Source organism: Sciurus carolinensis, chromosome 8 (assembly GCF_902686445.1).
Source record: "Sciurus carolinensis chromosome 8, mSciCar1.2, whole genome shotgun sequence".
In the NCBI taxonomy this organism is placed as follows: domain Eukaryota; kingdom Metazoa; phylum Chordata; class Mammalia; order Rodentia; family Sciuridae; genus Sciurus; species Sciurus carolinensis.
Window position 1 is genome coordinate 76,516,494 of NC_062220.1, and position 27,440 is coordinate 76,543,933.

The 27,440-nt window shown below is 33.9% G+C and overlaps 1 protein-coding gene and 1 pseudogene across 2 annotated transcripts in view; one reads left to right on the plus strand and one right to left on the minus strand.

Moving 5' to 3' along the window:
* The window catches only part of Crppa (CDP-L-ribitol pyrophosphorylase A), a 322,232-nt gene that overhangs the window by 84,444 nt on the left and 210,348 nt on the right, over positions 1-27,440 (minus strand). The gene's annotated exons all lie outside the window — the stretch shown is intronic.
* On the plus strand, positions 10,799-11,993 carry LOC124991600 (dnaJ homolog subfamily A member 1-like; annotated as a pseudogene).

The following is a 27,440-nucleotide window of genomic DNA, read 5'->3' on the forward strand; positions in this document are numbered from 1 at the left end:
TAAAGCCACATTTCTTTGTTAATTATGAGAATGGAGGTTGCCTATTTTCATTTGTAAAATCTTAGAGGAAAGAAAAGAAATAACTGATAAATGTTTCTTTAAAGGTTCATTAGGAGTAGACAGTTATCTGAGTATCTTCTAACACTGTTGCTACAGCCTAAAGTAATTTTTAACACAGCATAGAAAAATATTCTCTAACTTCTGTTGGTTCCCAATTGCTTTAAAATGTATTGGCCTACCATTGCCTCATCAGCCACTGTGCCAAGTTTAAAATCCTCTGACTAGTGTTCTGGACTCACAAATGGCCTCATTGGCCTCTGTTCTTCAGTATAAACCCAGAACCACTCTGTACCAGTAGCCTCCTTCCTATCTCTTCACCCTTCCCAGTGCCCTTCTACTTGCTTTGCAGTGCAATCCTAAGCTTGTTGCAACCTCTTCAAGAGAACTTTTGCCATAATTTCCAACCTACTTTCAGCACCCAACTTCAAATCTGTAAAAAATCTGTTAGACACTAATACAAACTGACCTGTATTTATATGAATTTCCTAGTTGAATGTGTTGATTAATCCGATCCAATCTTGTCATTTAATTTATAAATTCTGTAAAGTACAGGAAAATGTCATACTTCCTTCGGACATTTCCTCATGATTGATGCCCACACATAAAAGTCATCAATACAGACAAATGTTTCAAGAGATTAAAATATTATCTTCCCCAGGTTTTCTAAGGTAGACTATTCAGTCTAAAATAAAGGCACAGGGTACAAATTGCCAGGCCTGTTACTTAGCAAAAGTATTTCCATTGCCTAGGTTGGTATAGGATACTGGAAAAGGAATGGGTTTGCAGACAGTACAACTTTCTACTTATTACTTGTCTTATTTAGGCAAACAAATTGATCTCTGAAGCACAGAGATCTTATAAATCATCTTATAAAATCAGGGATAAGAATACTTTTTTTTTCTTCTTTGATTTCCTTGAATATACTATGCATACATGGCCTCCTGGCTCTTCCACTGACTCAATATTTTTCCCCATTATTTGCCAAGTTAATTCCTCTTTACCCTTAAATATAACATGCTTAAAAAGCTTTCCATATTCCTCTCTGCACTTTATTTATTCCCATCTTTCCTAGTAGAATGTAACCCACTAGAAAGAATGGATCAAATTGTGTTATTCCAAATTTACATCTGGCACATTTCTTCCCCTTAAGATGAATTTTTACTTCAAATCCCAAAAGTGACTTTTCATGTACCTTAAATGTTTCTTAGCATTTGGTTGTGATCACCAACCATCATGCAATTATTTAATGTGGAAAAAATATCAAAAGTATCTTATGTCAAGAAAGTAAAAAAATCAGGGGAAAATTTTTACAAATCCAGGTCTACATCCTTTTTGCATGAACTGACTAAATAGATCATTTCATGGTCATTTCCAAGTTAGGTGCTCACTTTAAAACCGATAAATCCTTCCTGCAATCTGATTCACTACAGATAACATGGCTCATAGAGTTTATTTAGCCAGCTAATATGAAAAGTTACCTATTTTTTACTGTGGAAAAAACAATTATGAAATGAAATGAAAGAAAAACTACTATATGATGGGATAAAAAGCCATCTGGAATCTTTCTTCATATACTAACAATTAATGATAGGTACAATGTTTCAATAGATTTATGTGATGGATAATATAAAAACATTGAATTGATAGATGTTAATATTTTCATACTTAACTTCAGTGTTTCAGTTTAATTAACCCTGCATAAGATCGATCCCAGGCTGACACAAGTCATTAAGAATGAAATGAAATACAACACACCCCATGACTGACTCACAGCATTAAAGTGAGAGGTGGCACTGACATTATCATGGAACTAAGAATACACCTGTTATCAAACAGTGAGAATCCTAACTCCTCATAGTTTAAAATATTGGGATGTCTTTGGAAAGAAAATTCTAAATCACTCGAAGGCAAATTATTTTATTTAATTTTTATGTAATTGAAGTTTAATTTTAACCACTACATACTGAAAGAAAAAAATGTATATAGTAAGGAGATTTATTTACACAACTGTTAATGAAAGTGAAGTTTCTCAACCAATAAGGTGATGATAACTACTCAAGCAGTTACACCTGGATCTGGCTGACAGTTCTAGCTTTGAAATGGTCCCTGTGGGGGCTTCTCAAATAAAATAACAATTCCATGTAGTTAAAATGTTGCAGTCACTGTCCATCCATATGAGAAATTCTGCTGGGGACGTTTCAGGCACGTAAGATTTTAAAAAACTGAACTCTTACTCCCAGGAGCATAACTTTCTGTCATCCTTCACTAGTGATGCACATCTTCATGTCTGTTTTACATAAATAAATTTTTTAAATGACAACTTATTTCCACTTCAACACCTAGTTTATATCTTCCCTAACTTATTAAAGACAAACATCATTCAACTACTACAGGAAAGTATTTAAAACTACATGTGCTACATCAATAAAAGGAAATTTAAAAAATACAGTGTTATAGTTTAGATGTTAGATGGCCCCCAAAAGTTCATGGATGAGACAATGCAAGAATGTTAAAAGGTGAGATGATTGGGTAATGAGATTTAATCTGATTTGCATTAAGTCCCTGATAGGGATTAACTGGGTAATAACTGTAAGGCAAGTAGTATATATAGGAGGAGGTGGGTCCCTGGGGGTGTGTTTTTGGGGTATATATTTTGTCCTTATTGCTCTCTGCTTCCTAATGTGATGTCCCGAGTCAATTTTTCTCTACCACATACTTCTGCCATGATGTTCTGCTTCACCTGGAGCCCCAGGGAATATAGCTGGACATCTCTGGACTGAGACTTCTGAAACTGTGAGCACCCAATACAATTTTTCTCCTCTAAATGTCCTTGCAGATCTTTTTGTCATAGCAGTGAAAAAGTTCACTAAAATAGCAAACTGAATAAGGTTGAAAATTCAATTAATTATTTTCTGATGAAATAAAAAGAATGAAAAGAAACAAGTTTCATTCATACTCTTTTCTAACTTTACATCTTTTTAAACATTCCATAATTAAACACTATTAATCATAATCTAAAACTGAATGCCAGGAAGGTGAATTTTACTCAATTGGAATACTTCTCATAAACTGGCAAATGATTGCTTTGTTGTGACCAAAACAACTTAGAGAAGGAAAAGTTTATTTGGAGCCTATGTTCTAAGTGAGGCAGGTCATCATGGCAAATGGGCATAGCAGAGGCAACTGCTCAGCTCATGGCTGCTGGGAAGTAGAGAGAGTGAAAGAGAACTTGAGAAATCAGGATCAAAACAGGATCAAACATTCCCAAGGGCATGCTCCTGTGATCTACTTCCACCTGCCTACAGTTATCATCCAGCAATCCATTCCAATTATTAATCCATCAAATGGATTAATCAACTGATTAGGTTAAAGCTCTCATGATCTAATCATTGCACCTCTGCACATGCCTGCATTGGAGATCATGTTTCCAATACATGACTTTTGGAGGAGCACATTATATCTAAAACATAGTACATACAATATATTAAGTATTTAAAAGGTAACACTCTTACTCAGATAACAGAATGTAAAGAACTTAAATGAAATAGGCTTTAAAATTCAAGAAAGAAAAATGAATTCAACATGGCAATATCCAACTAACTCAGCATGACTCGGTAGCCAGGAATAACTAGACTTGAGTCCTATGTTTTAATCACCAAATTATTAGTGCCGCTCTTGAGGATTAAACAAGGAAACTGTAAAAATCATATACTACTTCTAAATGCCTGGATAAAATGAAATTATATTCAGTAGTAGTCATTTTGTCCACGTAGGTCATGGAAAACCACACTTAGTTCCAGAAAATCAAGAAGAACTATTCCTAGGGAGAAGGATGACACCATAAGTGTTAATGTTAAAATATGAATAAGGAATTTAGACTTGACATTAAAATATACTGGGTTTTAGGAAGCTGAAAATTTGTTTGACCAAAAGAATTTCTAATTAGCCCATACATTCCAAAAATAAATTGAACAAGTTAAAATGAGCTATTAAAAATAAATTATTAAAGTATAAATTATAAGCAGTCCATAAAGTAGGCTATAATTATGTTTGTTAATTTTCAAAATTGATGATTTGTCTTTGGTCCTTGAGAGCACAATTCACCCATAAGCTTGTGTTTCCTTTGTAAGGACAGAAAGTAAACATCTGAAACTGTACGTAATTAATCAGCAAACAATTAAACAGCCTGCCAGACAGGAAATACTGGAACCTAACACACACACACATTGTTTTTCAATACTGGGTATTGAACTCAGGGTCTTGTGCAAGCAAGGCAAGTGTTCTACCACTAAGCCACATCCCCAGTACTCAGGGCCCAATGTATGTACAATAATTTTACATACTTTTTAACTGAAACATTTTTAAATATCTTACTGCATACCAAGAAACACCTATTCAACAGTGGCAACCATTTAAAATGTTACTCCAACCTTTTATGTGACTAAGCACTGACTACCCAGCCCACTAAATAAAAAACAAATTCATATCAAAATTTAATGTAGAGAAATGTTTCAATTTTTCTTATACCACTTGCTTCTGCTTTACATTATTTTTGCTTATTGGGTATTTGTGTGTATTTTATTGATTTTGAACTTCAAAACTTCTGCCCAAACTGCCTAATTGGATCTAAAGTATTTTCCAAGAAAAGTTGTTTAGAACTACTATGATTTAGCTAATAAATGTCCCCAAAAGGCCCATAAGCTTGGTTGCCAGCCTGCGGTGCTGTTGGGGAATGGTGAAATCTTGAGAAAGTGGGTCTAGTGGGAGGAAGTTAGTTCATCTGGGAGTGTTCCCTTGAAGGGGAAAGTGGAACCCTACCCCTTTTTATCCTCTACACTTCAGTCACTATGAGGTGAGCATCTCTGCCCTACCACACATTCCCCACCTTGATCTTTTGCCTCACTACAGTAAAAGCAACAGAACCAATCAACCTCTGACACTGAGTCAAAATAAATTCTCCCTCTAAGATAATTATCTTAGGCATTTTGTCATAGCAGTGGAGAGCTAACACAAGAATGAAGGATGCATTTTTTCTTAGAAATAAGGGCTATCAGTCGTTCTGAATGGGGTAGTAAACATTCTTAACATGTACACTTGCACACTGGCATCCCTCCTACCTCTTCCATAAAAGCTTTTAGTAACTGTAGCATAAATGTTTTCAAGTCATTTATTTAAACTCAAAATAACAGTGCCATGAATGGTACTATACTTTTCTTCTTTTCTCAGGACGTTTTCTTCATTTCCTTCCCCAAAAAGGCAGTGACTGACTGCTCTTCTGCCCCCTACACACTCTTAACTTGGTAATCAGAAGGGATTCTTTCCCATTTCCCTACACACCAAGTAAAAGTCAGTAAAGATACTAGGAAATTTACCCTTTGTAATCCTATAAGGAAGAATGGGTAGGAAAGAAACTAAGGAGCTTGGTGCTCTCTATTCTGGAGTTGGGCCCACACTAGAGGGGAAAGTGTGGTTATCAGGCAGCTGCAGATGTTGGCTCCATCCTCAGAGAGTGGAACAGTCAGAGGCAGTGTAGCCACAGGCATGAGGACTAGATAGAGACAAAAATGGGCAAAGTGTAGAGAGGATAGGTTTGTTGTATGATATAGGCAATCTTGAAAGAAATTTTTTGCTCTAATGACAGTCCTGTCAGTGGAGAATATGAGCTTTGAGAATATGACATTTGGATTATATGTTATATTGGTCAGGCTTTAAAAACAGGGGGCTGCTAATATTTGAGTACCTATGAACAGATTCTGATAATACAGATATACAAATGAAGACCACACACTAGCTTTTCTTTTTATGATTTACATGAGATTATATATATTTTGTACTGTGCAATTACTCTTTATCCTATGTGACCCTCTAATCAATGGTTCTTGACCATGTATGCAGATGATGGACATGTTAATCTCATTCTTAATTCATTTTAGGAACATGTAAACAGGGCATTAGGATACCTGGTGTGAGTTAGAGATCCTTTGAAAAATATTAATTTAAGTGTCTAGAAGCCATCAATATACCCAAAATAAAACAGGGATAATTTGCTCCCTAAGAAATTTAAAATGTCTTCTTACATATTAAAATCTATGATATCCATAAAGAAACCATTGACATTTTTTGTTTGTAACTGCACAAACCCACAGTTCTCTATTGTTCTGTCAATGTAATCTTAAATACAGAGTATTTAACATTTCAAACTACTTTAGACACACGTTCTGTAGAAGTTGATTACTTTTAATGGCCTACTTCAAAGAATCTCAATGTACTGCATGTAAGAATCTTCTAGGAAGATTCTTCTAAAGTCTGAATCCTACCCCAGATCAATTCAATGGAAAGCTCTAAAGCAAGAACCCAAATACAGGTATCTCTACATTCCTCCAAGTGATCTAAATGCAGTCGAAGAATAAAACCATTGGTCTAGTACCATATGGTACCTGCCTCTTCTGTGGAACATTGATATTCAGGGGAAAAAAGTACTTTATTGTTAAATATTTGAAACCTAAACCAAAATAATCACTACTTAGTGAAAAATGTCTGAAGCATTAAAGAAACAAAATAAGGTGAGTATTTCTATTCTCACCATTACTTTTAATATAGTTGGCTAAGTCTTTGTTATATTATTAAAGAGAAAAGGAAAAAATAAAAAAGCTATGTAAGTGCTTTAAGACAGGAATCAGACTGCTCTACTCACAGACTACTACATGGTCTATTTAGAAAAACTACTACAGTCAATAAAATCTTAATCAGAAAGTGTAGCAACATACCCAATTAAAGTTCAATTTTAAGAATCGATGGTATTCCTCTACTTTTGCAATAAATATACATAGAATATAATAAAATGAGAAACCATTCACAACAGCAAGAAAATCTACTAAATATGGAGAACAAAATTTAACAAAGTATTCATGGATCTCTACTGAAAAAAAAAAAGTTGGAAAAATTTTAAAAGGCCCAAAAAGATTGAACAAATTAAAAGATATTCCACGTTATTGGATGGGAAGGTTAAATAGTATATATAGCCATGCTTTAAACTGAGGTTTAAAATGTTATAAAATTAGAAGAAGATAAAAGTGTTTAGTTCTATTTTTAACAGGAAATACCAAATTAACTACAAATTCCTAAATTTTATAATTTCATTTTGTTTAAATGTAGAACATGAGTTTTTATATGGAATTATTTAAATAAACATCAATGTATTTTAAATTATTGAAAAGAAATATCTTTTAGTTAATATATTCCAAACAGGGCTTCAAAGTAACCCTTGTTCATTATTTAGTAAAAAGTTTAGGCTAATATCAAATTAATGTATAATTCCTATCCAACTCTTAGATGGAGGGTGGTAAAACAAAGTATGAATGCTTCCACACATTTAAAAAAAAAAAACAGAAGATACACCTCAGGTCTCCAAATGAGAGAATAAGAAGCAACTTTCGTTGCTGTTTTTTGAGTAACATCTGGAAATTCTTCACAGTCATATGGTCATATGGCTTGGTGGAAATGTATTGCGGCTTGGTGGAAATGTATTGCATTTTTAGGCTGTCCATGGAAGCCAGTGAAAATTGTTCTAAGAGGCAAAGGCTTAACATTAAAGTTAATACATAAAGGAAAATTTAAGAAGTAGAAAAATGTGAAAGCTGCCTGTTTACAAGTCTTAAACTGAATCGTTTAAAACAAACAAAATCACAATATTCTTTGAAGTACATTAATTAAAAATAAACAAAATATTAATAGTGGATTCAAAGTCACTATATCTCAACAGACTTGTTCTTTCAATTAGTGAACCTACTTTTAATTATAATAATTTCATATACATGTTTTTAAAAGAAATGATATTCCAAAGAAAAGAGCATTCATTATTCTAACTCCTCCAGTGAAAATAAAAAGAATACCAGATACAAACATTAATATTTTTCCCATTTATTATGGGAATGATAGAACCATAAATCATCAATTATTTTATTTTTTATAAAGAATTCCAGTGAGAAAATAAAGTTATAAACTCATAGTCTTGATATTTAGGCTCTATATTTCAGCTTCTCAATAAATAACCGAATCTTGCTTCAAAGCTTCAATATATTAAAATAATTCTACCTATCTTATTGGGGAAGAAAAATATGATCATCAAAAGTATATTAACTCGTATACACTGCCAGTTTACATACTAGAGAAAACTGAGTTACCTATATACTATGAATAATGCAAGACTCACACTTCTTTTGGATATAATGCCCTACCATTTTTTTTTTTTTTTTTTGGAGATTGAATCCAGGGATACTCTATTACTGCTAAGCTACATCCACAGCCCCTTTTATTTGTTGAGACAGAGTCTAAGTTTCTGAGGTTGGCCTTGAACTTGGGACCCTCCTGCCTGGGTAGCTGGGATTACAAGTGTGCACCACTGCACCTGGCTTTGTTCCAAAGCCTCTTGACTCTTGAAACTAACCAAGGCCATACCATGTCTTAAATTTAAAATTTAGTACAGATCCAGATTTTCTTTTCATTTAGGCATTTTAACTAATTTCCATTTTTTTTCATTATTTTAAACATGAGCAAATGGAAGGATATTTTTCTGCTAACAGGAAATAAAATTGTCACATGTAGTTTACATATATAGACTTTATTTAATATCACAATGTTATTTATATTAACTTAATATCATAAATAATTGATTTTATAATACATACAAGTTTCTTAGGACTTTTCTTTATCCAATACTCAATAACAACAATCTCCAGTCTTCAACCTTTTGTTGCCACAAATTTATGCAAGTCTCTGGGAGACAAAACATCCAAGAAAAATCACAAGTAATACTGTAGAACAAAGGCACCCCTTAAATCTGTATGAATGGTGCACACTCCTGGTCAATTATGATACACACATGTGCGATATTGACCAAGATCAATACTGCAAATGATTTCAAAATAACTATCATGTAGACTACTGTCCACCTCCCAAACTTAAAAAATTAAAATGCCACTGAAGCCAAGGTCCTCAAGAGGTTAAGATTTGTAACCTGAACATAACTGGGTAGATCACACGTTAAAATAAAACAAATTAACAAATTATTGATGGGATTTTAGCAGGATTCAAAATTCATAATATTCAAAATGTATAGAATAAATATAAAAAGTATCCAGCACACAAAGCATCAGAAAAATTCCAAAAATTCTCAGGAGAAAAGATAATCAACAGGCAGAACCCTGAATTGATCTAGATGATGGAATTATTATAGACTTTTAAGCAGATACACTAATCATGTCTAAGAATGAAAACTCTTGAAATGAATGGAATGACAGATGTTTACAGAATGGAAATATAAATTAGAACACAAGTAAAGGTCTTGGATAATTTTCCAAAGAAGACGTACAAATGGCAAGTTCATAAAAAGATAGTCAACATCAACTAACCTTTAGGGAAATTCAAATCACAATCATAATGAAATATCACTTCACATAGATAAGCATGGGGTTATTATTAAACAAAAATACAAAACCATAAAATAATGAAGCATTTACTAACAGATATAAAAATATTGGAAATGTTGAAACTATGTCAATATCTATAACAGATATAATTAAAATATTGTATTAAACATTAGTGTTTTATCATTTATTCATTAGTACAGTCAAAATTTACAAGTGGAAGAATACATTTTTTAATGCAAAGTTAAAAGGGTTATTAGATTCTAGAATTTATTACTCTATGACCCATTTACCAAATCTCCCATTTCAAGACATAAACAAAATACATATGTGGTATCAAATACACCAAAACAAAACAGAAACATAATGGCATGAAATTGATGATTTTCACTGCTATAATTCAAATTATCCCATCAGTACATATTTTCAAAATCACATTCTCTTTAAAATAAGGGAGGTACTTTCTTAATTAAAAAGCACAAATTATTAAATTAATGTGAGGTTACAATATCTGATTTTCCACAATTTGTGTGTAATTATTTCCCTCTACATATGTAACAAAGTTTTAAACACTTTTATTCTAAGGCACAGAAATATTTAGAAATATTATATAAACTAAATATTAGTAAACAAAGCATTGGCTATATTCTTTAACAAATGTAAATTTGTTTCTTAAACCTTTCTGATAACAGTAAATAATTTACAGATTTTTACAACTGTTCCATATGTAATTCATATACATACATGCAAACAATGTAATTAAAATCTAATGAGCAGCAGAACTAGTTTAACTTTGATTATCATCAATATTTATTTCTCAATCTGTAAACCTAATATTCAATCGCTACAGAGGCTGGTAACCATTTACCAAAAACCATTTACATGAAAACATATGTAATCCATGCCAGGCATGTTTCAAAGAATCTCTGTTTCCATCTGGTTGTATATATTGTTTAAGATTCTTCTATAATTGGTCAAGTAAGTGGTGTTAGACAAAATTAATAGGGTTAACAGGAAAAATATTTTTTTCTAGAGAAATTATATCAACTATTATATGCTTAAAATGCTTTTTATTAGTAAAGTTTATGAAATACAAAAAGATTGTTTAGAAATTTGAGGAAAGGTTAGGACTTTTGCTCAACACACCATGGTAAATTTGTTTAAACAGAAAATTATTTTAAAATCAATACATGGGGAAACTTTCCAGAACACTCGGTGAGAGGCAGAGGAGCGGCAGCTGCCAAAGCTGCACACAGTTACGCACTCCTTCCCACTCCCCAACGTGGGCCCCAGCCACTCACCAGCTGTAGAAAATGGTGAAAGAAACCACTTACTCTGATGTTTTGGGGGGTCAAACCCAATGCCAGGCAGAAGAATTGAAAAAGGCTTATAGGAAACTGGCATTGAAGTACCAGCCTGATAATAATCCAAATGAAGGAGAAAAGTTTGAACAAATTTCTCAAGCTTATGAAGTTCTCTCTGATGCCAAGGAAAGGGAATTATATGACAAAGGAGAACAAGCAATTAAGGAGGGTGGAGCAGGTGGTGGTTTTGGCTCCCCCATGGACATCTTTGATATGATTTTTGGAGGAGGAGGAGGAATGCAGAGAGAAAAAGAGAGGTAAAAACGTGCATCAGCTCTCAGCAACGTTAGAAGATTTATATAATGGTGCAACAAGAAAACTGGCTCTGCAAAAGAATGTGATTTGTGACAAATGTGAAGGCTAAGGTGGTAAGGAGCAGTAGAGTGCCGTCCAACTGTCGAGGTACTGGAATGCAAATAAGAATTCATCAGACAGGACCTGGAATGGTTCAGCAAATTCAGTTCTTGTGCATGGAGTGCCAGAGTCATGGGAAATGGATCAGTCCCAAGATAGATGAAAAAACTGCAATGGAAGGAAGATAGTTGGAGAGAAGAAGATTGTAGAAGTTCATATTGACAGAGGCATGAAAGATGGACAGAAGATAACAGTCCATGGTAAAGGAGACCAAGAGCCAGGATTGGAACCAGGAGATACTATCATTGTGTTAGATCAGAAGGACCATGCTGTCTCACTTGACAAGGGGAAGACCTTTCCATGAGAAGACCTTTTCATGTGTATGGACAAACAGCTGGTAGAAGCATCATGTGGCTTCCAGAAGCCAATAGCCACTCTTAATAATCAAACCGTAATCATCACCTCTCATCCTGGTCAGATTGTCTGGCATGGAGATACAGTGTATGCTAAACTAAGGTATGCCAATTTATCATAGATCATAGGAAAAGGGTCACCTAACCATTGAGTTTAAGATAAACTTTCCTGAAATGGCTTTCTCTCTCCTGACAAACTCTCTTTGCTGGAAAAACTCCTACCTGAGAGGAAGGAAGTAGAAGAGACTGATGAAATGGATCAGGTAGAACTGGTGGACTTTGATCCAAATCAGGAAAGATGGCGCCATTATAATGGAGAAGCATATGAAGATGATGAGCATCATCCCAGAAGTGGTGTTCAGTGTCAGACCTCTTAATGGGGCCAGTGAATAACACTCACTACAGATATTTTATATGCAGTAGTGAATGAGTGAAGGACTAAATCATAATATGTTCACTACTTGCTATTGTGCTATTGTTTTTTTTTAATATTCAATTATAGTAGTGTTATAAAAATTAAATGAAGAATAAATGTAAATATAAAAGCTCAAAAAAATCACGAGATAGATTGTCACAACAGTTAGTAAACAACATTTCTCTAACATCTAATAATTCAGCCCATTCAGAACAAAGAAAAAGTATTAAATAAATGAAGTATTTCATAAATTATCCAAAGCAAAACTCTAGTGCTAACTTGCTCAAATAAATTAAGAACCTTGGAGCAGGACAGGACTTAAGAGTGTCCACACCAGTCCTCTCATTTTAACAGGAGGCAACTGTGGCCAAGAAACTATTTTTATTATAATCTAGTTAGTTATTAGGGAAGCATCAGCCCTGGCTCCCTGGTTTCCACATCAGGGACCTACTCATCCACATCAATGTTTTTATCAATCTATTAGATCTCACTGAAATTTTTAGAGTTAGGCCAAATTTGTCTTCTTGATTTATTCTACTCCTTGCTGAAGGCTATGGTCGTTCTATTTATTCTGGATTTATGTCCCTCTACTTTTAGTATACTGTCCCCTCCTTCAAGTTAAAAAAAGAATAAGAAAAACAAGAGCCTGATGACCCATCTTTATCCTTGTTGAGTGTATACTTCTGGATTGTGCCAACAATTCTAAGTTGGTGAAGTAACAAAACAGTTTTTAGACTTACTTAAGCCACCTTATGTAAATGTCCAAGGAAAGACTTTACCATAAAAGATCTTTGTGTTTCAAGTAACAAAAAGTCATAGATCACACAGGCTTAACTATAATAAGACTTATCTTGTACTCCAAGCACTTTACAGGCACAGTACCAGATTCTCATTAATGATCCAGGTTATCTTCATTAAATTCATTTTATTTTCTATGTTTTATTTCTAACTGACACAATAATTGCACAAATGTATGGAGTACAATGTGATGTTTCAATACATGTATACATTGTATACAGATGAAATCAGGATAATTACTATACCCATCATTGCTGCAAACACTTCTTTGATAAATCATGTAAAATCATCTCTATTTTGAAACACATTATTAAATATAGTTAATATACTGTGTAAGTATAACACAGAAAATCTTCCATCTCTATAAGTGCGATTTTTATCCACTAAACAATCTTTCTGCATCCAACCCTTCTTCTCACCACACTCAGGCTCTGGCAACTATTATTTTACTATTCCCATGAAATCAATTCTTTCAGATTACCCATATGAGTGAGATCATTTTCTTTCTGTGCCAGGTTTATTTCACTACACATAGTGTTTTCCAGGTTCATCCAAGTTGTCACAAATAAGGATCTTGTTCTTTTCATGGCTGAATTGTATTCTATTGTATACTTACACATTTACATTATTCATTCATCTGTTGATTGACACTTAGGTGATTCCATATCTAGGCTATTGTGAACAGGAATGCAATAAACATGGAAGGGCAGAAATCTTTGTCATTTGATATGATTTCATTTCCCTTACATATATACCCTGTGATGGGATTGCTGGATCATATGGTAGTTCTACTTATAATTTTTTGAGGAAACTCCATGCTATTTTTCATAGTGGTTGTGCCAATTTACATTCCCACCCAGCCAGCACTTTTCTAATGTCTTTTTGACAACAGGCATTCATATTAGAGTAAGATGTTATTGCACTGTGGTTTTCATTTATATTTCCCTGATGATTTGTAATGATGGCCTTTATTTTTTATACAGCTGTTGGCCACTTGTATCTCCATCACCTCCAGCCATTATTTCCAGTAGGTTCAAACTGCCTCATGAACTCTCTCTAAATGCTAAGGTCTGCTCCCTCACATTCATATACACATTATCAGTGGAGCTTTTCCACAAAATAACAATGATAAAATGCAAGAAAATCAGGTAAATGAGAAGTAATCCAAAGTCATCACTGGTCCAAGCACCCTTATGGCTTTTGTTCCTAAATAGGAAAAGTGAAGGTATCCAAGTCTGGCAAGAGAATATATTCCCAGGTAGCTCATGGTCCTGCTTTTGGAAGCTTGCTTTCATCCATGCTCCTATATGGAACATTGAGTAACCAGCTTTCTACTAAACCAGTCTTTTGTCACTATGACCAAATACCTAGAAAAACATCTTAAAAGGAGACAAGTTAATTTATTTTGGCTTACAGTTTCAGAGGTTCACAATCACTTGCCCCCGTTGCCTATGGGCCTGTGGTGAGGCAGCACATCATGGCAGTAAGCACTTGGCAGAGGAAATCCCTCGCCTCTTAGCAGCCAGGAAGTAAAGAGAGACACAGGGAGAATGAGGACCCAGTAGCCCCTCTGAGGGCAAACCCCCAATGACCACACTTCCTTCTGTGAGGTCCCACCTCTTAATGGTTCCACTATCAGCCAGCAGCTGGGGACTAAGTTTTCAATATGTGAGCAGTTGGGGGTCATTTAAGATCCAAACCATAATGAGTCTTGTTGGGAATGCCTTCTCAGCAAGCCATATCAGCTCATTTGCTTAGAGTCATGGAAACCTGGGAACTTGCCCTATGAATTTAACAGTCACAGGTTGTTCCCAGGTTTATTATTTCTTTGAATATAGATTTCTCATTAAGACTCAGAATCATCCAGTATATCTGAACCCATCAAATTTATGGACTTGTAACTACCATCAATGAGTTTTAGACTCATTTTAGGTGTCTGAACACTCTACCCATTGGAATGAGCTCTATGATTGTCTATTCTAACAGCCTCAATTTAATGGCCTCTGCTACGATGCAATTTAAAAAAACCTCAAATTGAATTTAGCACAATTTTGTCTCTGCCCCTTTGATAATATAGAGAATGCTTAAAGGAAGGTGCCTACCAGAAGTCAGAAAGATGAGATTAATCTTTTCCCAACTCTTCTCTAGCTAAATATTCAACCTCGAAGCCACTACTAGCACTAACTTTAAGGTACAAAATCAATTGTCCCAACCTAGAAAGCATCAAATTATTAGACTGTCCTTCAATTTAGATTCAGGCCCCAGGCAATAAGGACACCTCACAGTAGAAATATTTTCTCTGTCAATTTTCAAATGAACCAACTTTAGCCTATATTTGTTTCTTTATTCTACACTGCAAACATAGCCAACAAAATCCAGTATTTTCTCCTAATTTTCTCTAGTGTTGCTATATCTACAGGTGCAAAATCAATTTCTAAAGGCACAATAAGCAATAGTTTCTGGTTTTTTGAAAGCAATAACAAGGGTCCTCTACATCCCAGCCTAGAAGAGGGTGGCTTCACTGCTCTATTCCATGGTTTCCCCCATTCATGCAAATACATTTTAAAACCCTCTACTGGCTCTATCCATTCCATAAATCAAATGCAATCATACATAAAATGTACTTGACTGGAGAAAATAAATATTCTTTATTCAAATAATATGATACAAGAACTCTGTTGGCTCATGTAATAGAAGTTAGAATACCTTCTAGGATTGTAATTTGATTGTCACCATCCAGTGTTTTCTGTCTGCTTTGCCATCTTTAAAGTTGGCTCCCAGGACAGCCTGGCAGCAAGATAGTTACAATGGTTTTAGAAATCACAACTGTATACAGGAAAATGACACAATAATATATGCAGTATACAGAAAAAGAAGACCAACCTTCATTCTCTGTCATGTTTTCCTAAGATCAAGAAAACTTTACCATAAGCCTCCGGCAGAATTATCTTTATGTTCTGCTGACTAGGATTAATTTCAATGTCTATTCCTAAACTAATAACCAGTATGGGAAGTAGCATTATCATGATTATATTAGACTCAAAATTTAGGATAGAATTGGTATAGGGAAAAAACTACCAAGACCACAACAATACATTTTCATTCTCCAAGTAATTTTAGATTTAATGAACAAGTAGAAAGCTATTTTGTAGAAAAGGTCCTTAAATGATAGGGGTTCCTACTAGGTAAAATGATATGCCTCCAGTACAGTCTTTCCATTAGAATTTTCTAAGTATCCCTAGGGAGTATTAAAAGGGTGATGATTAGCAATCATGGTCATTCTTTACTATAACTTCTTTAATACTATTATAAAACAAAGCCAGAGAACTTTTCTCTGATGTGAGAATACAAAAAGTCAGTCTTGGTCATCAGTCTGAAACACAGCTCGCAATAGAATCCAATCATGCTGGCATCCTGATTTGGAACTTCCAGCCTCCAGAATGACAAGAAATAAATTCCCACTGTTCATAATCCACCAATCTATAAAAAAAACACTCTGAACACTCTACCCATTGGAATGAATAACACTCACAGAGTCCTGTATATGCAAGATAATGGATTCCTACTTACTTTCCCAAGTACAATTTCTTTTCATAAATTTCCTCTGCTTAAATCAAATGCTGTCATCCCACTTAAGTACTCATAGATAGGTGTTCAAGTAAGATATTATGTTATCCTCTAAGGTGGGTCCTGATAATTTCAATATCCATTGATAATAATGTTGCCTAAAGTATCTTATTAAATATACACACACAGATATTTAAAAGTATGTATAATTTATTTTAACATTATAATAAGTCATATAAAAGAAAAATATAAAAGTTCCCAATCTATGAAGTAAAAACCTATATAAACCATATTACAATGTAACATATTTGTAATTACCAATGTATGAACCCACATTATTACATCATTTAATATCCTACATGATTACATCATTTGATTGGTATCAGCTGATTATTAAAGCAATGAAGGCAAGAAAAACAAGAAATAATCTTTAAATTTTCCCACATATTTGTTTTCAATATATTAGCACACATTGTCCATTTTTTCAGTAAAATATTATAAGTAGGTTTATATACAATACGCAGTACTTTAATTTGGCAATAAATGCATTAAGATATTCTTACATTTTTGTCTCATATTTATTTTGTAGAACAATTTGTTCATCACGTAATATTTTTGTGTATCCTACCTTCCTGACAAGTATCACATTTAGTTAATAACCTCAACATAAACTAAATATCTGATAGGAATACAACTGTATTATTTTTAATTAAAAAAAAAGAAGATACTATTAGGAAAATAATTATTTAGTTTCTTTTCAGTGGTAGAGACACCCTGGGAAATATAACCAAAGGGAACATGCTTTTTATTATTTAATTTTTATTATAAAACAAAGTTTTAAAATAGAATGTTACATATAGACAAAGTCCTATAGCCTGCCTTGTCATACTAGTCACTATTACTTACATGTTTTTCCCCCACAAATGCATAGGCAGGTTGGATTTTTACAATTGAAATCATATCTTTTCATATCATTTTGATTCTTGCGTATTTAACATAACAAATATTTCCCATTTTCTCAAAATTGGCATTACCAGGTTTTAAGAAATCAATCTATTATGAGACTATATCAAATTACTTAATCATTCCTATAGAGTCTTAAATGAGTTTTCCAGTGTCATTTGGGACATTTCTGTTTCCAAGGTTCATTTCACTAATCCACACCTTTCTCTCTTATAATAGTCTAATTATGGCATAACAAAGGTAGAGGCAAGAGGTGTAAAAAGAAAAGTCCAGTGCTTTTGTATGTAGCTTCTCATTTCTCTTCCTTATCTGGACTTGCAAAACCTACATCTTGGATGGCCCTTTATTTTAATTTAGTCTCAAGGTCAACTGAATGATTTGGGGAGTAATCACAATTGCAATATGAGACTATTTGAAAGACATATTTCATGTTCCACTAGAAGGTTGAAAAATCACACAAAAATAAATCTTCTGGGATTCAAGTTTTATAGGAAATACTATTTACAGCTAGCAACCTGGTCAGAGGCATCAGAAAAGTGAACAAGGAGGAGATGGCAGTCACACTAAGGAACTAACTGTGGTAGCAATGACTAAGGTGGCAACTCTAAAACACGTTATTAAATCTAAGTACTCTACTTCCCAGAGTACATTATTTATTTTACAGATATAAACACATATGAGCATGTCTGTGTGTGTGCATGCACGCACTTTATTTTACAGATATAAAACATATGAGCATGTCTGTGTGTGTGCATGCACGCACTTTATTTTACAGATATAAACACATATGAGCATGTCTGTGTGAGCATGTGTGCATGCGCACACACACAAACATACATACACCTTTTCGTCCACTGTAGCATCAACAGACCACGAAATGTTTTACAAGTTTTACAACATAAAACAGACTTAAGTATACTGGCATGGAAAGTCCTTCAGGATATAAAAATCCATATGTATAATACAAATATAAATATAGCCAGGTTTGATAACAAAAATAAGCATATCAAGGACAATATCAAAATGTTAGATGTCATTTTCTTTGGGAGATTTTATGGACTGAACATTGTGCTTTCCTTACCTAAATTCATATGCTAGAGCCCTGATCTCAATATCTTAGAGTTTAATTAATGCCATAATAATTGGAGGTGGAGACTTCAGTATGCAGTAGTGTCATGAAAGTGGAGTCCTTGTGAAGGTGATTAATACTATTATAAAACAAAGCCAGAGAACTTTTCTCTGATGTGAGAATACAAAAAGTCAGTCTTGGTCATCAGTCTGAAACACAGCTCGCAATAGAATCCAATCATGCTGGCATCCTGATTTGGAACTTCCAGCCTCCAGAATGACAAGAAATAAATTCCCACTGTTCATAATCCACCAATCTATAAAAAAAAATTGTTCTAGTGCACTAAATCAAGAGAAGGGGAAAGAAATTGAAAGGAATTTACTGGTCCATACATTTATTCCTTTTCAACAAAAATGTTAAAAATAATAGCCTACTCAACCAAATGTACTATATCATCAAAGAAGTCTTGGCCTTAGGATATGGCATTACACAATTCATGTTATTAAATATTTTGATTCCTGATTTTTAAACAATAAGGCAACAATAAAATGTGCTCCTGGAGTACTCAATAGAGTAGAATCTACAGGACTCAGAGATGTGAAATAAGAGGACTCAGTCCTATCATCAACTATTGCAATGTCTTCAATAACATCAATTAACCTATATGGAAAGTTAGTATCTATGAGAAAAGATCTCAAAAGGATTTTTAATATCCTAATTTTAGTATATAAATTTATAAAAACATACACTAAATGCATTAAAAGATAAAGTATTTCAATGAAAAATTCCTCTGATTTTCAGAATTCCTTCTTTTCAGGAAAGGTTTACTCATTCAAAGAGATCCTTGTAATTAGTCAATGAAAAGAGAACCTTTCCTTTTTGTTTCCATCATGTTAGCAGTGTTAGAAACAATCAAATAACTTCAATCTTAGTTTTCAAGCATTATGCAGATATTTTCAGACTAAATGGTGAAGATAAGGTTTTCTTTCCTCAAGTGTCCACCTCATGCTACCTACCTGACAAAAGTACCTGGGTTCATAATAAATTATGGGCCATATGATTTCTGTTCTATTCTGGTCTCCTGTATTTAATTAACCATGGTATAGTGAGAAAATTTACTTTATCTCTCTGCTAATCTCTAGAGAATTTTCTAAAACCTGAACTTAATGATGCTATTTCTGGATTATTGCCCAATAAGTACATTTAAACCTTTCCATTCAGACAAAAAAATTTATAACCCATGCTAGTATAAATAGTTTAACAAAGAAAACAGAAAATGGGACACTTTCCTGAATCCTTTTCAATTTTAAATTTTGCTAATTGATTTTTAAAAATATTAATCCAACAAACAGCAAATAATGTGTTCAGCACAATTAGAGATATTATGAAGTAAATATAAATATACAAAACATAAAAATGCTTAAGTTTTCATGTAAGAGAAATGACTATTACTTGGTAGATATGCAGTAAGAGTATAATACTGTAAGGGAGAGTGAAGATTTGCATGGTCACAGCAGTTAATTACACTGGATATGAATAAGACATCCTTGAAGATTTTGGGAAGTGCTACCCTGGATGAGCCTTTGGGCTACAACGTGTTGTTTGTGGTCTTAGATAAATGAAGAACTGAACCAATACCAGGATGACATGTATGAACTGGAACAAAGTCATTATTTCAACCCCTATGTAACCTACTCTGGTTCTGTTGTTTTTGTTGTTGTTTGTTATTTTGGTATTGGGGGTTAAACCCAGAGTCACTTTAACACTGAGCCACATCCCCAGCCCTTTCATTTTGAGGATCTCACTAAGTTTCTTAAAAGCTCACTAAATTTCTGAGGCCAGTCTCTTAAATTACCATCCTCCTGCCACAGCCTCCCACATTTCTGGGATGACAGGCCTGTGCCACCTCACCAGACTGTACTCTTTAATAGTTAGGAAAACTAGAACAAATCTATAGAGTGAGGGAAAGAGTTGATGAGGTGAGGGTGTGCTGCTAAACAGATTAGTATTTAAGTGCTTAGTTCATATTAAAGATAGTGATATGGTTCTAAATCATACTGATTGAAAATGAATTATTGGTGAGAGAAGAATGGAGGAACTTTAGATTATGTAAAGGGAAATGAGAAGGGGGTATGAAAGATGGTGGAATGAGACAGATATCATTACCCTATGTACATCTATGATTACACAAAAGGTATGAATCTACATCATGCACAACCATAGAAACAAAATGATGTACCCCATTTGTGTACAATGAATCAAAGAGCAGTCCATAAAAAATAAAGAAAATATAAAAACATACATATATAAATATTTCAAACAATGCGTCATACAGTATTATTGTTGATATTAAAGGCTTAGACTTCCAACTAACTTAGGATTCTGTTCTACATCTGCCTCTGTGAGTAGCATGACCTTGGTCAAATTACAGAAACCCTCTGAGCCTTTTTTTTTTTTTTTCCTTACTTACAAAACTATAATAATCCCCCTGAAGGGATTGTTATGAGCTTGATATCAGATACCTAAGTTCGGTGTAAGAACACAATAGTCCCTCAGTGAATAATATTCATCATCATCTACCCAATATTGCAAAAACGGTATAATCAATTAAATGACATTGACTTTTATGCACATTTCTTTCAAAAGAAAGCCTCACACAGATAATGTGAAGACTAACATTGGCATTCTGTATTTTTCCAATTCAAATATATTCTATAGATAATAAATGACTAATATATATCCAGTCTTTTAGCTCCTGTACAAATTCCTTTACAAGTTTCATGATATAAGGTATCATGATTTCAGATTTTCTAGTCAAGATAAATAACCACAAGAAGAAAGAAAGAAAACCAAATAGAAAGGAAACAACAAGAGGTTGAATAAATGACCCCCTGTAAACATTCAATATGTTACATCACTCAGCATCTCCCAAGGCACTGGTGCACAGATACAAATAAACAAACTTCAGAACAGATTTCAGCATTTTCAATGTCTTCTCTCTGGCTGATATAGGTCATCAAGACTAGAGCCAATCTTACCAAGATGGAGGCTGAGATCATGTACATTAGCAAGTGAAATATTCCCTAATGAATAAAATCACAAATGTAGACACTGAAGACTCGTCAAAATAGGTTAGGTACAAGAGAAGCACTTTTCTGTGGCCTGATCTCATTTAACATTCACAGAGATAAGACATACACCAGAAAAAAACCAGAAGGTACACTGAATTCTACCAAAGACAATACTGTCTACAAAATTGTGGCTGCATATCTACTTTCTGATAAGTGGGAAGCATTAGCAAATGAGCATTTAGATATTTGAGCAAGAACTACCACATATCCATATTCATGGAAAATATGAATCAGCAACAAAGGCAAAAGTGTAAGTTCGGCCAAAAATGAATATCATAATATTGGCAGTACCACATGGGTTTATTTAAACACAACTGTATGATTTCATATTGCTATTCTGCCTAACAGCAACACTGAAAATCAAAATACAACACGACATAGGACAATTCATCAAGAATGCTTGTTAGTTACCAAGAAGAAAAGAGAGACTAGCAGTAACCATAGAGGAATGGCTTTTCTGTATAGGAAAGAATACTGTGCAGGAATAGAATATAGAAAATGTCGAATGGAGAATCCCCAGATAAAGTACCCAAGATGAGTAGCAGGTTTGGGAAATCCTATATAAAGATAAAATAGCTTTAGCCTGTCAAGTCTGAACATGTTGATTTCTATCTTCCTTCTTCTCAATTATCTTAAATAGCATTTATCTTAATCTAAAACCCTTCAATATGAAACAACAGTGGAGGGACCTTTACTGATGGCAGATAAATCTTTCAAAATCTCTCATATCATAACTTATTGGTTCACCATAGTCTATGAAGATTGAATTAAAAATGCAAACACAGAAGACTAGACTTTCAAACATGAGGCTACAATGAAAGTTCATCTAAACATAAAAATGTCAAAACAGCTTACAGACACACAAACCAGATGTCCATGTGCTAGCAGCGGGTATACCTTTACAAATGTCTGTTTCTGTTGTTTCCATGTTTCATTAGAAGCTGTCCAGGCAAAGCTAAACCAGAAAACTACTTTTAAATTATTGGTCTTTAATAGAAGACACCTCAAATTTAGAGGTACTCTGTTGTGAGATGTATGTATATATATATATACATATATATACACACACTGTATATATTAATATATATATATTAATTACCAAAAAATTGGGAATTTAAGCCATTTTGGGCAATAGAAAGAAAGGAATTAAGTACACGGGAGTTTGAATCACTGTGTTAGAAAATGAATGAATTAACTGTAATTGAACAGCAAACATTCCTCAATAGATTTATTCTAGTTGGCTTCCAATAGATAACTAGCAATGAAAAGCAAAAAGGGAAATAAAATATAGGCCTGATCATGTTATTCCTCCAATTAAATTCTCAAAGATTTCCCTCGTCTTTTAAGTGTGGTTTTTAGAATTAGCTCCAATCCAGCAATTTTGCAGAGATTTTCCTAACACATTCACTACTGAGGATTCTCTTCAACTTGAGAATCTCTCATAGCCTATACCACTCAGTCATCTTACGAGTATTTATCAATTGAACAATACATAATTTTAACCTTGAATTTTAGGAATGTGCTTAAATTCTCTTCATCAATTATAAAATCCATATGTACTTGAAAATAATTTGTTATCTACAAAATTCTGAGAGTCAAATTGATTTGAAGGACTTTGGAAACTGCTTTATGGCTTGCAGATTAGCAACCACTCCAATGGTGAGGAGACTAAGAAATTAGGGATTTCTGAGGCACTCTGTCTACTTTGAATGTTGTAGCTCCATTTTCCAGCACTTTGCATTCAGATAGTATGTGCATTCAATATTTATTTTTTGAAAGAATGAATTATTTAAGACCAGGGTTCAGTTCCTAATTTTAAGACTTCGGGGTTTTACACTGATTGCTTCCACTAATGTACTAGGTATCTGAGAAGTTCCTTCCCTTAGGTCCTCCAAGGATTTGCCTGAATGTCATCTGGGGTTGTCAGTGTCCCGCCCCCATTCCCTTAATGCTATTATTTAATAAAACCAGTTTTTATTAAAGCATGATTCATGTACTTATGACAAAATGCATACTATAAGTGTAAAGAACTTAATGAGTTGACAAATACACAGACTATATCCACCATCCAATACATATAATATTACTATTATCCCTTTTGAAATTTTATGATTTTTACTACAGCAGATTCAAGGTTCTACAATGCTAGAACCTCTTGTAAAAGAAATTATACAGTATGAAATCTTTTATAAATGATCTCTATTGCTTATTATGTTTTCAATAGGCAACCTTGTTGCTGTTTCTGTAGATTTTTTTAACTTTTAAGTTTCTATCATCTTGAATTTATTTCTGCTTTATGTAAAGATGGAGGTTGAATTTCAGTGTTTCCTATTAAATGTTTCCAACTGTACTATAACAATTCACTAAAATATTTTCCATTCTCTATTTGAATGACTTTTATGTTTTTGTCAAGTCAATTGATATATATGGATGTCAATTGTAGATTCTATTTGTTTATTTCCTCTATTTGTTTCTTTTAAAATTTGTTCTTTTTAGTTATACTTGACAGTAAATATACTGTTATACTTGACAGTAAATCTACTGTTTCTTATACCAATTCCACAAAGTTCACAACTGATAAATCTTAAAATCAGTTTGTCAACTGACTTACTATTCCTTTAAAATTTATTATTAGTGTACACTCTGTATTTTCACATAAATTTGAGACTTAAGTTGTCACTTTCAAAAATAATGCACCTTGATATTTTAATTGGGCTGCGTTGGATTATAGCTCACTTGGTAGAGAATTGCATATCATATTCATGGATTGACAAGATACTATTTATTTAGTTTTTATTAATTCCTTTCAGCAGTGTTTTCATTTTTAAGTATAGAAATCTTGAACATTTTTCCACACTTATATTTCTAGGGTTTTTATATTTTTATCATGCTAGTTTAATGTTAATTTCTAGTTTTTTCCAGTACATGAAAATAAAACTACTTTTTAAAATTTTTGACCATATATTTAAAGAAACAATAATGTCCTGACATTAATTAGGGACTAGTTATGTGACTATTTCATAAATACTTATTTAAAACTTGAGGAGTCAACATCCCACATAGATAGTAGAAAGCGTCCAAATTTGCTTCAAAAACCAGTTTTGTTTATAATTTGTGAAATAGTAATGCTCTCTCGATCTTTCATAAATTAAAAACTATATAAACTTTAAGATAATTCCACTATGTTTTAATTTGCTGCTCAAATAAGCTTAGGAAGAAATAAGTATAAATACCATAACTATAAAAGAGGTTTAATATCACATAATACATACATCTTCATGAGGCAGAAAAATAAATGCCTTAAGACACAGTCCTTTGTGTGCTCACATGCTGGGATGTGAACAGGGCCAATTCACTCAGCTTTAATTTCTTCATTTAAGCAGGTTTCTCTCCCAAAACGCTCCTCAGGAATTCAGAGCTTTCCTACTCTCTCCATCCCCAACCCCTACTTCAACTAATAGCACTGAATCTGATATTTTATACATTGTGTCTGATTGGATGATTTCATTTAATAACAGTGATAAACTTTTACCAGGATCAAGCCATTTAAACCTCAATATAGACTTAAACACCTTTTCCACCCATGATAAAAAAAAAGAAAAAAATAATTAGCAAGTAGATAGGAGACTAAAAGGGAAGGAGAGGCCCTAAAATTCCATTAGGAATTCCTCAGCTAACCCTAGAGAAAACTGAACATAGGCTATATTGTGGGTAGTGGGGAGTCTGAATCCAGTTCTTTATTCTCCAGATACATACTACAATGACATTGTCCTAGAAGGACTGAGACAGAAGAGACCTCATCAAGTGAACGAGACATACATTATTATCTCTAGCTCCTTCTGCAAATTTATTCTGCATAAATAGTCTTCAACAAAGCCAACTCCTCCTATTCTGGCTGCAAGGAGATTCATACACACAAATAGTTTTGCTACTGCTTGTCTTACAAGTCTCAAACTCCCTTATCCAACATCTACCTATACCCCTTTGACTCTAAGCTTTTCCCTAAAATATGAAGTTTCTAACAAAATAACACGTCATGGAGCTACAATTTGTCAACACAAATGTACTGTACCCAGCTTTGCATGACTGTGACAAAATACCTGAATAAACAACAAGGAAGTAAGATTTATTTGGGCTAATGGTTTCAGAGGTTTTACTCCATGATTACTTGACCCTGGTGCTTTGGATCTGTGGTGAGGCAGATCGTGGTGGGGAATATGTGGTAGAACAAAGGTGTCCATCCCATGATAGCCAGAAAGCAAAGAGAGGAAAGAAGAAGGGGCCAGAGTCCCACTATCCTCTTCAAGGGTGCACCTTCCAGTGATCTAACTTCCTTCCTCTAGGTCCCACCACATCTCAGTAGACCATGGCTCCAACATGGGTCTTTGAGGACCAATTAAGATTTGAATATAACAGGTGCTAAATCTATATCAGAAAAATCTATGGAAAATACTACTCTACCCAGGAGAATCCAAGTGCTAAAGACAACTAACTTTGGATTTACTACTTATAATAAGTTTTATTGTGATGTACTGATTCCATAAGTTTTTTCTAAAACTAATTATGATGCATATGGTATACTTTCCACTAAGGGTGAAGGTAGAGGGTACTGAAGACCAAGACAAACCAGACTGAACAGTCACTAGCCTGACCTACCTTAATACTCAAAATACTCTAATGTGAAATCATACTCTAATATGTTTAAACTGTTCTGTTTTCTGGGGCTATTTGGAGTTTTTGTTTCTTTGTTTTATGTTTTGTCTTAAAATACCTAAAGAACATAACATTTTCTAGTAATGTTGGGAAGGTGACATCTTGAAACCAGTAGGATGAGAGGTTGGAGTGAAGAATTTCATAGTTTAAGCATCTTCCCAGTTCATTTGGACAGCTTTTCAAAACATCATTATTCTTCTAACCCCATTAAAAATCTAGGTGGTAATTTTTTTAAAGCATGAAAAACACTGTTACAATGTTCTTTATAATATACAATTAGGTGCCCAACCCAAATCAAAGTAAGCCACACAATGATGTCTGGAAGCAAAGATAATTAAGATAAGCAGATAATTAAAGTGGGCAGAACCTGAGAAGCTGTATTATGGCTCTCTGGTACCTCTGGAATATATCCCACCAAGCCAAATTTGGCAGTGAAATAGCAAGTCTCTGAGAACTAGTCCTCCATGTATTTCCATAGAGATATATATTTTTAATAGAGTTTAATGTTTTTAAACTGGCTCGTCCTACATTTCTTGCCTTTCTTTTCTCAGTCCCACTGTAGGTAACTGTAGTAGCCCAGGAAGGACTCCCCCTGGGTCTTGAGGACAGAAGAGCCAGTGCCAATCCAGCTATACTGAGATGGACATTCCCAGAAGGGCAGAAGAGGCCTTCCTTCTTTAGAATGAGCTCCTTTTGTGGATTCTCAGCTACCCTCTGACAAGGTCTGAGGAAGTACAGCAATAATCTGAACAGCCAACTAACTTTAATATCTACCTCTACATGCCCAGGGTCAGGCTGTGAATGATCCTCCCTTTAATATGACTTTCTCAAGGAATCACTTCAGGTTGCCCTGCATGTCCCCTTCCACATCTGCCCATCCATTCTTGATACCAAGGGAACTGGCCGTTTTCTTCAGGTACATTTGTGGTTTTTCACTCCTAAGAACTGATAATAGAGACTGGGTAAAGTTATCAATACCCACTTCATAAAACTATACTAAAGTTTCAATGACCATGCATATGAAAAGTGCCTGGCACACAGTGCTCAAAAAATTTCATCACTTCTTGATGTTAGAATTAGTACTGTGAATGGTGATTTTAACCAATACCCTTTATTTGGAAGCTTCCCCAGGCTGGGCATGTGTGGGACAAAATGATATACACAATCA